Source organism: Cynocephalus volans, chromosome 17 (genome assembly GCF_027409185.1).
Source record: "Cynocephalus volans isolate mCynVol1 chromosome 17, mCynVol1.pri, whole genome shotgun sequence".
Taxonomy (NCBI): domain Eukaryota; kingdom Metazoa; phylum Chordata; class Mammalia; order Dermoptera; family Cynocephalidae; genus Cynocephalus; species Cynocephalus volans.
This window is the reverse complement of record NC_084476.1, coordinates 37,026,532-37,036,168: the sequence shown is the minus strand read 5'-3', so window position 1 is coordinate 37,036,168 and position 9,637 is coordinate 37,026,532.

Here is a 9,637-nt window from a genome sequence, read left to right as displayed (position 1 = left end):
TACCAACTGTGTAGAGCTCTTGTGAGGATTACATGAGTTGATATATACAGACTAAGTCCTAGAACAGTGGCTAGTGCATAGTAAGTGCTTGACAAATGTTGCCTATTACCATATTATTGGTCATTTTGCTTTCTCTCAATATTCCTGTGATCAAACAGCTTGGATACACTGGAAATAAAGTTAAGCTGCCTTCATTACCTCAGGATGTCTCATGGCCTCTGTTACGCTACTTTGTTCCATTTCCAATAGAATAGAACCTTTCCTGTGTTTATATGACCACGGAACCCTTTTCCTTGAAGAATTTTTATAGCTTATTTTCCCTCACAACATACTATAGGAAAAGCTGCCTTGGAAGATAACCCAACATTTACAAAGCTTTGTAACATGTGACTCAAGAATTTTATATACAATAAACCTATTTATGTAAAGACAATGGGAATTATGCAAATGCATATATTCTCTCTGAAAAAATGTAACTCAAAGATGCTTTCCACTGGAAGGGAACAGTGAATCTAAGGTAGGAGGAACTCAAGAATGGCAGATAAAAACTGGTAGGAAATGGTGAGCAGCTGATTGTACTGAAATAAGTCCAAACAATTGAAGCAAATATATTGTCAAAATTGAAATCAAAAGATTAAATTGATTAAACTGATCGAAATAGTGGGGTAATGGCATGATACATCAATGGAGATCAAAAGAATGAAGTAAGGGGGAAGGGAAAGCAAGTGTCTTTTTTAAGAAAAAAATGAAGATAGAAAAGATATATATCCATCTATATTCAGGTGTAATAAGAGCAACCCCAGTAGTCTTTATTTTTATTTTTTATTGTCTTTTTGCATTAGCCGGTAAGGGAATACGAACCCTTGACCCTGGTGGTGTAACACTGCACTCTAACCAACTGAGCTAACCGGCCAGCCCAGTAGTCTTTAATAAAGCATTAAAGGCCAAAACTATTAGATACAAGAAAAAACAACAACCTCTAAATACAAGATATCTCTGCTTATTAGACAAACCAAAAAAAAAAAAAAAAATTCAAAATCAAAATATGATTATTCAAATGTGAACAAAGAGAAATTTAGGTCTGGGAATACTAATATCAAGTAGTGCAGAATTATACAAGTCAAAAAGTATTAGACTGTTAATTTCATTTCTTTATCTCTAGTCCCTTGTACATGATAGGACCTTAATATATATTAGTAAGATGCATTGTGGAAGTAGAAGCAATAGGCAAAAGGTATGTGGGAAGGGATGGCTTGCCTGCCAGGGCTCCTTGGGTATAAGTTTTAAGAGATCTCCATTTTGGAATACTGGAGAGGGCACATACTTTGTCTGCCGAACTCACCTTCTTCTGGGAACTGCTTCCTCTTCCTTCCTCAGTACGCTCCCTGTGCGATCTTGGATCCTGGAACAGTTGAGGAATTCAAGATTAGGTTCCTGACCTGAGCCTGACAAACCATAGGACCTTGTCTCTGAGCCTTGCTTTGTTAATTTATGGGAAGGCACCTGAACCAAGAAGGGGCCATCATAGTCCCTTGCTGATGTCTTTTCAAACTCTGAAAAAGAAGGCCAGTTAGAAACAGTAAGATGGGAGGTACTGGCTTGCTATTGGTGCCCATGTTTCCTGCCACAGGGAAGAAACTAGTCTACAATGAAAGAGAATGAAATATAATACAAAAAAAAAAAATGATTTTCTGGTGGCATTTAAATTTCTGGTTCCATTTAAACCTCAAGCCTACCTATGTCCCTGTGCTTCCCCTGGTTCAATTGTGGGACTTTTTCTTGAATTACATGATCTATCCCAGTAGCTTCCTAAAAATTTCCCTTTTCTGCCTAAACTAGAGTTGGGTTTCTGTCACTTGCAATCAAGAGAGTCCTGACTAATACAGTTACCTTGTTAAAAAATTTAAATAGTGTTACATATGTCCTGATATATGCTATTGTATTACTCAATTGAATTGAAGTGTTAAGCCAGGTTTCCAGGTCCCACAGTGCAAAAAGAGCATACAATTTGGCTGAAAGCAAGCTAGTTATCATGGTAATTTGGTTTAAAAGTAATCATTGTGAAGGGGTTTTTCAAGATGGCGGTGGCTGCGGCGGCTGGCGCGGAGTAGCTGAGGTGGAAAAGGTGGCCATTGGGCCTCAGGCAGCCGGGAAACTTGTGGACATTCCTCTCACCATCTCTTAAGGGAGGACCGCTGCTGCTGGTCGGTCGTGGGGGCTGAACGCCACTTTGCTCCTGGCAGGAGAGACTGCCTCACTTACAGGCAACAGCTTTGAAGTGTGGAGCAGGAAAAGAACTGTTTCTTAGCTGCAAAAGCGAGTCTCTAAACAGGGAACACGGCGCCAGGGCTGCTGTGGATGCAGACAGGATCCCGGAGGCCGGGGCCGCGCTGAAGGCGGCCAGCTGCCCTATTCAGGATTCGAGGTTTCACGCCGGCATTAAAGAAGATTCCTGGGAGCGCTCGAGCCGCACCGCGACAGAACAGCCTGAGGCGGCAGCGGCTGAGAACAGGGAAGGTGACAAACCAGAGGCAGAGAGTGAGCGCCCGACCTGGCACAGCACTGTGAGTGACCCCTGGCACAGCTCTGTTCGGGGGGCGGATGCCCACCAGGCTCCTGCCTGCACGACCAGGCCACTCACCGCCCCAGGGCTGCCTCCATTTTCCCAGGTGCGGGCAGCCCCGCCCGGCTCGGCCATCACTGAGCCTTCCCACTTGCTTGGCCCGGCGCGGGGCTTTCTGGAGCCTGCCGGCCGGCCTCCCCTCCCACTCCCTCCACGGTTCTCTGGCGGGGCTGGTGGTGGGGGTCATCCCCGGCCAGTGTCGGGAGGGCAAGGAAGTACAGGCGGGCTGACTGTCACTCCACCACACCCTGGACTCCAGCCCCCGGTAAACTTCCTGTTACTGGGAGGCAGATACCATCTCTGCGGCCACCAGTTTGGAAAAAAGCCTCACCAATTTCTGGTTGGGAATAGTGTGGTAGGAGAGTTCCCAGGTCTGCTTGAACCTGCCGGAGAGCAGGCTGCAGGTGGGCGCTAGACTCGGTTTATACCGGGGGGATACAAAGGTGAACAAGACCCGAGAAAGATCTATATAGTGCTACAAAGGCACCCAGAGAGACCGGTGGTCTGTGCCTAGCAGAAACCTGGTAGACTTCCTGGGCGAGGCGGTGCCGAGCAGGGTCTTGAAGGCCCAGCTGATAGACGAGGGGTGCAGAAGACACGCCCCAGCCCAGCACAGTGTGCACAGAGTGGGGAGACGTGCGGCCAGGGAGGCGGAGACTCGACAGAAACCACACACCCGGTGGGGTCGCCACTGCACGATCTAACAGCCTGGGCTAGAGCACACGGAACAGGGATAAGTCCTGCACAGGAAGTGAAAGCTCAACAGAGATCACACACCCTGTGGTACGTGATCCACCAGCCCAGCAGAGTCCAAGCTGACCAGAAAGGTGGCTCCGTGGAGAAGCCCAAGACCCGAGGCAACCACACACACAAGGCACTAGAGGCCAACTGAGCAGTCACGGAGGGAGCCATACGAAATTGGCAACCACAGCAACATCCTAGTTAGTCATTAGTCTCAAACCGGTGGACTGTGAAACCCCCTGCCACAATGAATAAACACCAAAAAAAAGATACCAGAAATACAAAAAATCAAGAAAGTACACCACCAAAAGTTAATAAATCTCAAACTCTAGATCCTATAGAACAAGAAGCCCGTGAAATAACTGACAAGGAATTTCGAGTGATAATTCTAAGGAAACTGAATGAGATACAAGAAAACTCAGCTAGATATCATGATGAAATGAGGAAAAGTATACAGGACCTGAAAGAGGAAATGTACAAGGAAATCAATGTCCTGAAAAAAAATGTAGCAGAACTTGCTGAACTGAAGAAGTTATTCAACGAAATAAAAAACACAACGGAGAGTTTAACCAGCAGGCTTGTCGAAGTTGAAGAGAGAACCTCTGAACTTGAAGATGGGCTGTTTGAAATAACACACGCAGACAAAAAGAAAGAAAAAAGAATCAAGGACATTGAAGAAAATCTGAGAGAGATATCAGACAACCTTAAGCGATCAAATATCCGAGTCATGGGTATTCCAGAAGGGGAGGAAAATGGAGATTCCATTGAAAACATATTCAACAAAATAGTGGCAGAAAACTTCCCAGGTATAGGAAAAATCACAGATCTTCAGATCCAGGAAGCTCAACGATCTCCAAATGTATTCAACCCAAAAAGACCTTCTCCAAGACATGTCAAATTGGCAAAACTCAGAGACAAAGAGAGAATCTTAAAAGCTGCAAGAGAGAAGCATCAAATCACCTATAAGGGAGCCCCAATCAGGTTAACATCAGACTTTTCATCACAAACCCTAAAAGCTAGAAAGGAATGGGATGATATTTTCAAAATACTAAAAGACAAAGATTGCCAGCCAAGAATACTCTACCCTGCAAGGCTATCCTTCCGAAATGAGGGGCAAATAGTATATTTCTCAGACAAACAAAAACTGCGGGAGTTCACTACCACATGACCACCCTTACAAGAAATCCTCAAGGGAGTACTGGGTTTGGTTCCTGAAAAATAACTACCACTGCCATAAAAACCCAAGAAAAATCTAAACCCGCTAGTATAATAAAAATGGCATTCATGAAGAGAAAACAAGCTAACAAAAACACTATCTACAACCTAAGGAACCAACAAACACAGAAACCAAACAGCAAATCAGAAAGCAAGGAACAAAAGACACCTAAGACAACCAAACAACCAATAAAATGCTAGGAATAAATCAACACATTTTAATAACAACTCTTAATGTAAAAGGCTTAAATTCCCCAATTAAAAGACACAGACTGGCTGACTGGATCAAAAAGCAGGACCCAACTATATGCTGCCTACAAGAGACCCACCTCACCCACAAAGATTCACACAGACTAAGAGTGAAAGGATGGAAAAGGATTTACCATGCAAACAGAAAAGAAAAACGAGCTGGAGTAGCTATTCTTATATCTGACAAAATAGACTTTAAACTAAAAACCATAAAAAGAGACAATGAGGGACACTACTTAATGATAAAAGGACTGATCCATCAAGAAGACATAACAATCATAAATATGTACGCACCCAATGTTGGAGCAGCCAGATTTATAAAACAAACTCTATTAGACCTAAAGAAGGAAATAGACACTAATACCATAATAGCAGGGGACCTGAACACCCCACTGTCAATATCAGACAGATCATCTAGGCAAAGAATCAGTAGAGAAACACAAGATCTAAACAAGACTCTAGACCAATTGGAATTGGCAGATATCTACAGAACATTCCACCCAACAACCTCAGAATATTCATTCTTCTCATCAGCACATGGATCATTCTCCAGGATAGATCACATATTAGGTCACAAATCAAGTCTCAATAAATTCAAAAAAATTGGAATTATCCCATGTATCTTCTCAGACCACAATGGATTAAAACTAGAAATTAATAACAAATGAAACTCTGGAAACTATACAAACACATGGAAATTAAACAGCATTCTACTTAATGACATATGGGTCCAAGAAGAAATCAAGCAGGAAATCAAAAAATTTATTGAAACTAATGAAAACAATGATACATCATACCAAAACCTGTGGGATACTGCAAAAGTAGTATTGAGGGGAAAATTTATCGCATTAAACGCTCACTTCAGAAGAATAGAAAGATGGCAAGTGAACAACCTAACACTTCACCTTAAAGAACTAGAAAAACAAGAACAATCCAAACCTAAAGTTAGCAGACGGAAAGAAATCATTAAGATCAGAGCAGAACTGAATGAAATTGAAAACCAAAAAACAATTCAAAAGATCAACGAATCAAAAAGTTGGTTTTTTGAAAAGATAAATAAAATTGACAAACCATTAGCATGGCTAACAAAAAAAAGAAGAGAGAAGACTCAAATAACAAAAATTAGAAATGAAAAAGGCGATATTACAACTGATTCATCTGAAATACAAGGAATCATTCGAGACTACTATAAACAACTATACGCCAACAAATTTGAAAATCTGGAGGAAATGGATAAATTTCTCGACACACACAAGCTCCCAAAACTGAACCGTGAAGACGTAGAAAATTTGAACAGACCAATAACAATAAAGGAGATTGAAGCTGTTATCAGAAGGCTCCCAACAAAGAAAAGCTCAGGACCAGATGGATTCACAGCAGAATTTTACCAAACATTCAAAGAGGAATTGACACCGATTCTTTAGAAACTATTCCAAAAGATTGAAACAGACGCAAGTCTTCCGAACTCTTTCTATGAAGCAAACATCATCCTGATACCAAAACCAGGTAAAGATATAACCAAAAAAGAAAACTACAGGCCAATATCCTTGATGAATATAGATGCAAAAATCCTCACTAAAATACTAGCAAACAGAATACAGCAACACATACGGAAAATTATTCATCACGATCAAGTGGGATTCATTCCAGGGATGCAAGGTTGGTTCAACATACGCAAATCAATAAATGTGATACACCATATTAATAAACTCAAACACAAGGACCATATGATCATATCTATAGATGCTGAAAAAGCATTTGATAAAGTTCAGCACTCATTCATGACAAAGACCCTCTATAAGTTAGGTATAGAGGGAAAGTATCTCAACATAATTAAAGCCATATATGCCAAACCCACTGCCAATATCATCCTGAATGGGGAAAAGCTGAAAGCTTTTCCTTTAAGAACAGGCACTAGACAAGGATGCCCACTCTCACCACTCCTATTCAACATAGTGTTGGAAGTACTAGCCAGAGCAATCAGAGAAGAGAAGGAAATAAAGGGCATCCAGATTGGAAAAGATGAAGTCAAACTGTCCCTGTTTGCAGATGACATGATCCTATATATCGAACAGCCTAAAACCTCTACAAAAAAACTCTTGGAATTGATAAATGATTTCAGCACAGTAGCAGGATACAAAATCAACACACAAAAATCAGTAGCATTTCTTTTCTCCAATAGTGAACATGCAGAAAGAGAAATCAAGAAAGCCTGCCCATTTACAATAGCCACCAAAAAAAATAAAATACTTAGGAATTGAGTTAACCAAGGAGGTGAGAAATCTCTATAATGAGAACTACAAACCACTGCTGAGAGAAATTAGAGAGGATACAAGAAGATGGAAAGATATCCCATGCTCTTGGATTGGAAGAATCAACATAGTGAAAATGTCCATACTACCCAAAGTGATATACAAATTCAATGCAATCCCCATCAAAATTCCAAAGAGATTTTTCTCAGAAATGGAAAAAACTATTCAGACATTTATATGGAACAATAAAAGACCACGCATAGCCAAAGCAATGCTGAGCAAAAAAAATAAAGCTGGAGGCATAACACTACCTGACTTTAAGCTATACTACAAAGCTATAATAACCAAAACAGTATGGTACTGGCATAAAAACAGACACACTGACCAATGGAATAGAATAGAGAATCCAGAAATCAACCCACACACTTACTGCCATCTGATCTTTGACAAAGGCACCAAGCCTATTCACTGGCGAAGGGACTGCCTCTTTAGCAAATGGTGCTGGGATAACTGGATATCCATATGCAGGAGAATGAAACTAGATCCATACCTCTCACCGTATACTAAAATCAACTCAAAATGGATTAAGGATTTAAATATACACCCTGAAACAATAAAACTTCTTAAAGAAAATATAGGAGAAACACTTCAGGAAATAGGACTGGGCACAGACTTCATGAATACGACCCCAAAAGCATGGGCAACCAAAGGAACAATAAACAAATGGGATTATATCAAACTAAAAAGGTTCTGCACAGCAAAAGAAACAATTAAAAGAGTTAAAAGACAACCAACAGAGTGGGAGAAAATATTTGCAAAATATACATCTGACAAAGGATTAATATCCAGAATATATAAGGAACTCAAACAACTTTACAAGAAGAAAACAAGGAACCCAATTAAAAAATGGGCAAAAGAGCTAAGTAGGCATTTCTCTAAGGAAGATATACAAATGGCCAACAGTTATATGAAAAAATGCTCAACATCACTCAGCATCCGGGAAATGCAAATCAAAACCAAATTGAGATACCATCTAACCCCAGTTAGGATGGCTAAAAGCGGAGAAAAAGGAACTCTCATACATTGTTGGTTGGACTGCAAAATGGTGCAGCCTCTATGGAAAATGGTATGGAGGTTCCTCAAACAATTGCAGATAGATCTACCATACGACCCAGCTATCCCACTGTTGGGAATATACCCAGAGGAATGGAAATCATCAAGTCAAAGGTATACCTGTTCCCCAAAGTTTATCGCAGCACTCTTTACAATAGCCAAGAGTTAGAACCAGCCCAAATGCCCATCATCAGATGAGTGGATACGGAAATTGTGGTACATCTACACAATGGAATACTACTCAGCTATAAAAACGAATGAAATACTGCCATTTGCAACAACATGGATGGACCTTGAGAGAATTATATTAAGTGAAACAAGTCAGGCACAGAAAGAGAAATACCACATGTTCTCACTTATTGGTGGGAGCTAAAAATTAATATATAAATTCACACACACACACACACACACACACACACACACACAAAAACCGGGGGGGGGGGGAGAAGATATAACAACCACAATTATTTGAAGTTGATACGACAAGCAAACAGAAAGGACATTGTTGGGGGGGAGGGGGGGAGGGAGAAGGGAGGGAAGTTTTGGTGATGGGGAGCAATAATCAGCCACAATGTATATCGACAAAATAAAATTAAAAAAAAAAAATAAATAAAAATTCAAAAAAAAATAAAAATAAAAATAAATAAAATAAAAATAAATAAATAAATAAAAGTAATCATTGTGAGTTAGTGATTTTTTATTTTTTGAGAATTGCTACTTTTTTGGTGTACAGCAGTACACTAGGCAGTTTTGCAACCTTTTCACATATCTACTTTTCCCCCCAGATTTTCCTACATTTCTGCTTTTTAAATTTGCTTTTTAAAAATATTTGATTTTAGAATTTAGAGTCAAGTATTTTTCCTCTGGGCTCCTTGTAGAAGCAAAAAGTTGGAGCAATCTCAATACATAAAAATACGGGATTAGTGTAAAAGAACGAACTGTACATCTCAAATAGGGCATTAGCTGGAAACACAAACATCTAATATGTTGTAAAAACATGTAAAAAGTGTTCCGGAGAGAAAAGAAGTCATCAGGTATTAGCTTTTCAGCAGTTAACAACAGCTTTGGCCTTATTAATTCTGATTTCAAAGGAAAGCAGTTTATGCTTTTTAATGAAAGGACCTGTGTTACAGGCAGTTCATACCTCTGTGGCCCAGAGAACACCAGGGAGGTGGCTGCCTATGTCTGATTATAAAACTCTACCCAAAAACTTTCAGTAACTTATTCCATTTTAGTAAACATTTCTTATATTAAACATCTTTTGCTTTTATATCATTCCAGAGAGAAGGGTCTGATCTGATGACCATAGTACAGAAAGTTAAGGATGCCACCTACTGTGGCCCCACAGGAGATATTTTTGAGGAGAATAAGGCCTTTCTACCTGATAGGCTTACTGAAAGTTCTGCAAGTTCCCCACATAGTAAGGTCTTGGGAATTTCCATGG